This window comes from Opisthocomus hoazin, chromosome 12 (assembly GCF_030867145.1).
Source record: "Opisthocomus hoazin isolate bOpiHoa1 chromosome 12, bOpiHoa1.hap1, whole genome shotgun sequence".
Classification (NCBI taxonomy): Eukaryota; Metazoa; Chordata; class Aves; order Opisthocomiformes; family Opisthocomidae; genus Opisthocomus; species Opisthocomus hoazin.
In genome coordinates, this window is record NC_134425.1 from 480,689 (window position 1) to 489,864 (window position 9,176).

Genomic DNA, 9,176 nt, shown 5'->3' on the forward strand with positions numbered 1-9,176 from the left:
GATGGTGGGAGGTTATAAGCAATTCCTGAAGTTCCATCTGGAGATCAATTTTAAATGATGCTCTCAAGAACCATAATACCAAAGTTCAGGCAAGATTAGACAAAGGAGCAAGATTAAGCCTGGAGACCTAATCATTACAAAAGTAGTTCAGCATAGCACCTGGAAAGAGCTAGAGGATCCTTAAGGATGAAGTAATATACAAGACATTAGATTTAAGATTGCAAGATATGAAGTTGAGGGAATGAGGATGCGAATTTCTCTAGGTCGAAATCTATTCTATTCTATTCTGTTCTATTTTATTCTATTCTTATTGGTAGGAAAAGACAGAGGAAAAGGCAGACCTGACATATATACTCATTCTCAATCATACTACCAGCTGCTAGTGTGACCTCTTTTGAAAGAAACCAGTGAAACACTAATGAATGCATTAAGAAGAGGAAAATAGGAATGTCATGATGAAATACACTTGTCCTCATCTGGAATACCACATGCCTTCAGTTATCTGATCTGAACTTGAACGGATGCAGTGGGAAGGTGCGAGGATGTTCAGTGGAACAGGGACCTTGCTCTGTTTAGCTTAGGAAAGCAGAGATGAAGCAGGGACACAACTGTCCCCTTGAGACTGCATCCAGGAAAACATGCTGGCGAAGAGGGAGAAGTGGATAAAGAGCACTACTGGCATACACAGCACATGCTGGCCAGAAAGGCATTTATGGGTTTAGAGGGAAAAGAAATGATCCAAAAACGTCTAGTTTGCTGAATTTGGTGGTCTCTTCAGACCAAGTCATTTCCATTGGCAGCGAGAGGCTGGAACAAACTTCCTGCAGAAGTAGCAGAGTAAGCAGCAAAGTAATTAAAAAGAGGAAACAGACCCCAGAAGTTCTTTGCAGTTCCTTGTTTCTGGACCAGTAATTTGAGGCTTTGTCCAGAGCTTATTAAATTGTGCAGAATTCTCCATCAAGGCCAGCATTTAGTATCTGTCCATATAACAGCCATCGGGGATCAGGAGGTACTAAATATAGATATTAAATAGTCTAGTGCTCTCTTACACTGGGTTTCCATTCCACTTGAAACTTCCGAAGTCCTCTCCTTCCCTCACAACCCTACTTATCAAACAGACACTTTTAACAGAGAATCGGGACTGAACCATAAACTAATTTTCACGGGCCAGTTGGCATAAATTTTTGCCACCAAGCTGCTGACCGAAAGAAGCATGTATTTAACAGATAATCTTTGTGAAACACAGTGACAGTTACAGTTTTAGAGCGCCACATAATTTAGCCTCTAACAAATATTCCAAGGACGGCTTTATTCTCTTTAACCTTGAGTCACTATCAAAAGCTTATTTTTAATGTGTTTTTCTCTGTTTATTCCCCTTCCTAATGTCATCAATGATATTCAAAAAAGTTTGTAGAGTATTGACATGTGGAAGAATAAAGAGAATATCAGTTTTTAAATACAGGAAAAAATCTCTTTCCATTCATATGAAATATTTTTAAATTAAATGAAACAGTTTACTCTTACCAAGTTTGCTTTTGGTTTTTCCCTATTTACATTTTATGAGCAGTCCCTTTTAATGTTTTAGAACTAATCATCTGAGTACTTTTTAATTGAGATAAAATATTTTAAAATCAAGTGAACTATGAATAAAATGTCATGAACACAGGATCTTTCTTTATAAGCTCTGTGCAAGTCAGGATACAGGATAGTCACTTCCTGACTTGAAAAAGCACAGAAACATTGTCCCAACATATATAGACTTCATGCTCAGATATAATGAATTGCAGCCCAATATTAAATCTGTGCAATTTCCCAAGCTCCAGATATGCTGATCCAATCACATGACCAATAAATAAAAAAGAAAAAACTCAATGAGGTTTTCTCAAGAGAAAGCATCTAAGTGCTATTTTAACTGTGCAGACGGGATACAAGGCGCCTCTTCATGATTAAACACTGTAATTCATTCTCAGGCTAGATGCTGACCAACACAATATGCCGGATTCCATCCAGGGCCTAAATTCATAAAATTTAAGACCAAGTGGGACCATTAGATCATCTAGCAAACAACCCAGACTCTTACATTCCCCTCTATTACTCCAGTGTCGAGCCCTAAAGTAAGTGCTTAGTTAAATCATATCTCTGCTCAAGGTATCCCATCCCTGATACAAGACCATGGAGCTCATTAGTTCAGGAGATAAAACTGCCCTTTGGACTTGAAGCTCTGGGGCCGATAGCTTTCTGTTTTATGGGACGACAGCCTTAAAAAGCAAAACCCATCACCAGCTCCAAGGTAACTAATGGGAGATGGCACCAGACTGCCTGCACAAGCCTACGCATGCCAACCCCTGAGCCAAAGATTTTTCTATATGGCCAGCATTGCTGTAAAGAGTTACAGGTCAACCCATAGCTATGGGACCCCAAGAGTGTCCTGATCTTTATCTCTGCCTGGGAAGAAAAAATGCTTAATGCGATGCATGGAAATGAAATCTCCACACAGGAGGACGAAAGTGGCTTGTTCATTGACTGCAATTCGGGGAACATGCCTTGCATTCTGCAAGGGCAAGGACATCATTAACCTTCCTTTTTTTTTTTTAAATCTGTAATTAAGAATATCACTCAACTTTCTGTTTTAAAACACTGTGTTCTCATGAGAGCTCCACAGGTTGTTTGAAATCTGGGCCTCTTCCCAGTATTTTTCAGCCAGTTTCCTGAGCTTGCTGACAGAGCTGTCTGGACGGCCACTGGCTCGCATTCCTCGCAGTCTCTGCTCCAAGCCAGCTTCTTTGGGCCCAATTTCAACAAATACAGACGGACCACCACAATCCAGAGCTCAACGTGGGACTGGCACCACATGCCTTTGAGATATTAAACATAAATCAGCTGTGGCGAGCAGAGACAGATGTGGGTGTTAAGAGAACTGCCAGCTCTATATGCTAAATATGGGAATGTCAAAGATTGCAGGTCTTTCTTTAATGCAAATTCGGCTGGAGGAGTAAGAACAGCAGCCAATTAAGCAGCTTTCAATAGAAAGCAGGCACTTTCTATTGAATTTGCAGCTGGGAGGCCTGGGTTCAAGTCAAGAGGGGGGACAATGTTGCAAAGTCAAGTTGCTTTGCTTGAGACCCAGGAGAAAGAAATCAATTTTGTGCTCACGCTGGGAAAGTATCACTGCTAGGGACCCTGGTAGCCCTCAAAGGGTTGCCATGCCTTTGTTCTCTGAACTGGGAGAGCAGTTATGCCTCTGAGCCCTCACAGGACGCACAAAAGCAAACCTGTTTCCAGAAACCCACCTGAAGGGACAGGACTTAGTCAAGAACAATATGAGATTCACAGGGAGGTGGAGCACAGCATCGACTCGATCATTTCTGGAGGTTTCATGGGATTTCTAGCTGGCACAGGGAGGAACTGTGATTCCCAGGGGAAGCCACAGGGTATCACACTGTGGGCAGCTGAGCCTTTTGGGCACATGCTGTTGACTGTCTATCCTCATCCCATAGCCTGCAAGAGTCGAATGCAAATAAAACCTTGTGGTTTACATCAACCTGGTATTCCTGACACACCATTGACTTCCTTTCCAAATCAATGCTGAATTTATGATCTTTATTTTCAGGGGTGTCTTGCTCACATCTCACCTTTGCACACTTGTGAACACCAGGAGATCAGGCTTGGCTATGCCATTAAATATACCACTCCATCAAACAGATAGTGTGTCTCCCAATAAAACAAAAGTGCCAGGATAAGTTGTGCCTATAGTGCAGAACCAATATATAGTCTTAATGGTGCTTAATTATTAGTTCATTTATTGACACTGACCACAATACTAAAAATCATAATCCGTGAACAGACGGAGGGTCTCATTTTTAAGTAGTTATGCATGCAAATAACTTTTCTCATAAGCCTCAGTCCCCCTGAGGCTGACAGCTTTCTGACATTAGAGAAACCAAAACCAAGCCTTATGGATATGTATCAATAGGACTCTGTCCGAGATGCTGCCGATGTCAAGAAGGCTGTGAGATGCATTTTGGTTCCAAGATATTCCAGCTGTGCTGGTTGGTCTCTATTTGATATCTCACCTGCCAGCTCCATCCTGTTTTATAAAAATGCTAGATGACAAAAGAAGATTAGAAACTGCTTTTGTTTCCAGAGTAGTGGCTTAAAGCAGGACAAAGTTATGCTTAGACAGAAAACGAAGCACTGAGAATTTTATTCAGGAATCAGGACATTCCACCAGATTTTGTTTGGGAAGTTTACATTGATTACAGACCAGAAACATCTTGTTAAAACTTCTGAACCAAAAAGGAGTGGAGCAGCCAGCAGTTGGCAGATTATGGAGGTAGACTCTCATGTTAGCATCTTGTTACCATTACATCAGGTGGCTTATAAACACAGAAGTGCTGACACACTCTCCTGACTGCCATTGCAGGCTGACAGTGCACCACAATCACATCTCACTAGCTGGATTTCCCCTTGTAGGAAAGTATTATTACTGCAAAATAAGTTGCAGAGAGGTGGAAGTTGACACAGTTTCGAAAGAGATCCATCTGCGTTCGTAGGATGGAGAATGGTCTCACCTCATGGCAAAGACCTCTGGTGTCTGGTGTCAAATTTATAGAAAATGTACTTCCACCAGTGTCAGCTCAAATCTTTGTCAGTGCAAAAGTTGGCATTGGTACCAGTTTCTGCCAGAGATGGAAAGCGGAGACCCAAAGGAGGCAACAGGGAGCTGAATATAGATCCACCTCTTAATAAGATGACAAGGTCAAGGGAAGGTGATCCTGTCCTTTGTGCTTCTGAAACCTCACTTACCCCTGTGGGCGCCTTGGCTGGAAGCAAATGAGTCCTCTTCAGGCTCAGTTACTGAGCATCAAAACTCCTCTGTGAAAGCTGCCCATCTTCATCACAGAAATTCTAATTTTTCCATCATATTTCTACATTACAGCATAGAACTCAAGAAGAAGAGTGTATGAATATGAAGAATATGAATAATGAATATGAAAAAAGGAGAACTCACATGAAATGCATTTTTCCCCACAGATAAAAACATTAAAATTCTTTAGGCATGAAGACGTCTTAATTTCTACCACTTCTTCACCCTCTTTTCATTCACCTCCAGAATAATTTCCCTGAAACATTTGACAGGAAGAATAGGAAGTAATAGAGTATTAAAAAGGAGGTGTATTTGGAAACCCCTGTCTGTAATTATTCAAACACTTGCATAGTTCTGCAGTTTATATTTGCGACTCCCCCCTCAGCAGTAATAAGATTTCTTGAATTCTCAGCAAGTAAGCAAAAAAACAGCAGAGGCTTGATTTTAACATCTCTTAGCAAGATATTTTTTTCTCTTCAAAGAAGACAGCAACAAAGATATCTGTCCTCAGGAGAGCAAACTTGGTCTGTAGGATATGTTGTGCTATCTAGGAGTGTATTGCTATAGATTAGGGTGTTTCTGAGCTGGCAGGCAGAATAAATGCCGCAATCTTAACGCATGCCAATATTTTCCTTTTTGATCTCAGGCTTATTTTAGACACACAAGTTTGGAGGGTTTTTATGATGTAGAATTAAGAGAGTGGACAAAATTTTTTCCACTATCACTGCAAGCTTCAGACATGTCCATTAAATAGAAGACAAATTTTGTAGCCAAGGACTGAAAAATAAGAGAACAGGATGTTGCTAGGGTTCATTCCAAAAGGTAAGCCTATCAGCAGTATTTCTGAGAAAGTAAATGTTTTCACTAATTTTATTTGACAAGAGGCATCGCTTTGCACTCTCGATGAGTTAGGAAGTGAGAGAAAATTTCTTTCTAACTGGAGAAGAGGAAAGAGTGGAAGGGGCAGCTCCTTCTTTCCTGTTCATATAAAGAGAGCAGTAACTTCAAGTTATCCCTGCTGTAGCCTTGGGCTTGTACCTCTCCGCAGCCAGACTCTCATCAGCACAGACACCATCTCCATCCCCTGAGCATGGTTATCCTCCTTTAACTTTTGGCATGTTCCCTGAACTGAAATTTCGCTCCAATAGCATATGTGTGAGACACAGGGAAAAAGATAAGAAATGTAATATATCTGTCTCATTTCTTTCCTTCCAGTGAAGGTAAAGAGATACAGCTGAATTCTTCCCCCACTCCTCTAGCAGCAAAGAGAAAATCCCTTTTGAAGAGGTTATTAGTTGTTAGAATATTGCTGCAGCTCGGATAAAGCTGGAAAGACAGACAAAATTTCTCCATAAAAATAAAATCAGAAAAAGAAAGATTTTAGAGTTTTAGTTTTCCCCATTAGGATCATAAAAATAAAGCTACTTCCTTGGAGACAGAAAACAGAACCAATTTCCTTTGTTAGAAAGAAAGAAGAGGAAAGTAGATCTGTTACCTGCTTCCTGAAAGCTACTTCTTAGCTAAGACTGGAGAGGGGACTGGGCACTGACTTCAGGGCAGTCTCAGACAAGAAACCTCAGAATTAGCTAAAGTAACCTTGCAACAGTACAGCTTCACCACAGCTCTTTTGTGCAGAGGCTGCAAAGAGACCTTGTTAAGGTTTAGGCAGCTGGAAATTATGGAGAAAACTCAGAAAGCTTAAGCCCTGTTTTCTTTTTTTTTTTCCTGTCCCCATTAATGCACCTATGTGCAAGGGACAATAATTTTGCAAACTTGCCTCACCTGGTCTCTCAGTAATGCATGTTGATGCCAATCTCTCACTCTTTGATGACATAAATTAGCATCAGTGGTGCATATGTCATGGAAGTAGCTTTGCTGGTAACAGCATTGGACCTACCAGTGGGGCAAGCACTGGTGATGGACAGTGCTCCCTTTCCTCCACCTAATGCATTTCCAGGTGTGAGTCTGACACAGGGGGGCCCTTCCACAAATAAAAAGCTCTGCCCATGCCTCTGGTTAAAAATAAAGTTCCTGTGCTGGAGGACGGCCAGGCTGTTACTGTTTTGCCATGATAGAAATAAAAAAAAAAAAAAAAGGAAAAAAGATAGGTAAAGCTATGAATTTATGAGAATATCCACTGCCTCACCATTCTGGTATTTGGGGTAAGCTTTAAGCAGTGTTAGAACTAGGGAGGCATTAGCAATAGATTTTGCTAAATTGATAACTTCTCCTTGCTGGATTCTGCTCATAGGAGGCAAATATCAAACATTATGGTTATTTTTAAAGCAGTCGAAGAATCAAGTGCAATGCTACAGGCTTGGGGAAGAGTGGCTGGAAAGTGGCCTGGCAGAAAAGGACCTGGGGGTGCTGGTCGACAGCCGGCTGAACATGAGCCAGCGGTGTGCCCAGGTGGCCAAAGAGGCCAACGGCATCCTGGCTTGGATCAGGAATGGTGTGGCCAGCAGGAGTAGGGAGGGGATTGTCCCCCTGTACTCAACACTGGTGAGGCCGCACCTGAGTACCGTGTGCAGTTTTGGGCCCTCACTATAAGAAAGACATTGAGGGGCTGGAGCGTGTCCAGAGAAGGGCAACGAGGCTGGTGAAGGGTCTAGAGAACAAGTCTTATGAGGAGCGGCTGAGGGAGCTGGGGTTGTTCAGTCTGGAGAAGAGGAGGCTGAGGGGAGACCTTATTGGTCTCTACAACTACCTGAAAGGAGATTGTAGTGAGGTGGATGTTGGTCCCTTCTCCCAAGTAACTAGTGATAGGACAAGAGGCGATGGCCCCAATTTGCATCAGGGGAGGTTTAGATTAGAAATTAAGAAAAATTTCTTCACCAGAGGGGTTGTCAAGCATTGGAACAGGCTGTGCAGGGAAGTGGTTGAATCACCATCCCTGGAGGTATTTAAAAGACATGTAGATGTAATGCTTATGGACATGGTTTAGTGGTAGACTTAGCAGTGCTGGATTAATGGTTGGACTTGATCATCTTAAAGGTCTTTTCCAACGTAAATTACTATGATTTTATGTTAGAGGAGCTTGGTCATACGATAGATCTTACAAGGTAAATCTCCCTTGAAACAGCCTTATTTTGAGAGAGCCTTTCCTACAATAGAACTACCTACATTCTCAGAGATCCCAAATGTAGTACTTTTCTCTGTCAATGAAAGCTGAACCGTGTCCAGTCTTACTCTCTGTAATAGTGCAGTTCTGGTTTCGAATATGTTTGCTTCTCACCACTGCTGAATTCATATCTATTAGAAGCAAAGCTATGGAAAAGAGGTGAAGAAGACTGTCCCCTCCTCAGATTTTGGGTTTCTTTCTCTGCTTTGTACCATTACAACACCGCTGGACAGTTTGAGAGACTATTATTTAAGATCATGTCGTAAAGCATTTTGGATTAAAAAGGCTAAGGAGTGATTTATATTACCACTATTTACAAGCATTAGGGTATGCCAGGAGATTATAATATGCCAAAAAGTTACAAACATTCAGTAGAAACCCAAAATCTATAGTGATGCCGCTGAAAGTCAGGTTAAATATAGAAACCAAGTTTGCTAGGAAAAAGCATTCAACAAGAAAAATGAGTGCAATTTTTTTGACTGGTCCATATAGCGACACAGGTGCTACAGGGAGAATTGTTATGCCAGATGACAGTAGAAGCTAGTTTTTTGGAGGTTAATAAGGTGTCATAGATTGAAATCCCCATCAGGGATTTAACCATTGCATTTTGGCTCAATATTGACCCAGTGTGACTGAATTATTACTAACAACTGCTGATGAAATCCTTAGCACACCTCATGGATAATTTGTAAGGTCTGAATGTTGGATCAGTATTAATTCTGAGACACTTTGTTATCACCAGTTCTGGAGGCCAAACCTCTCATTTTTTTTCTTTTGGATGAAGTTGTATCAAATTAATTATCTCCTTTAATCCTGTAAAAATCAACACAAAAAAGAGTCTTCCTTCACCTGCACTCAATGTGTCTCTCAACTTGTAAATCAATGCTCCTTGAGCTCTCAGTTTTACCCTTTCCAGATTTTAAACCTCTTGCGTTTATAAAGGACACTCTTCTTGAATGAGATTCCTTGATTTCTGGAGTTTAAGTTTCTGTCTCCAGTGTTTTCAGCTGGTAGTGGTTTTACTAGTGGGTATAATGGATGCTAAATTTACCATGAGCACAATATTTCCAGTTTCGGCTGCCTTTGATTAACTGGCACTCCAGTAATTCAAAGTGCTTATGGCTGTGGCACCTAGCAGACCTTTGGCAGCTTGTGTTGGCTGCCCATTTTTCTTGGGAGCATTGATGG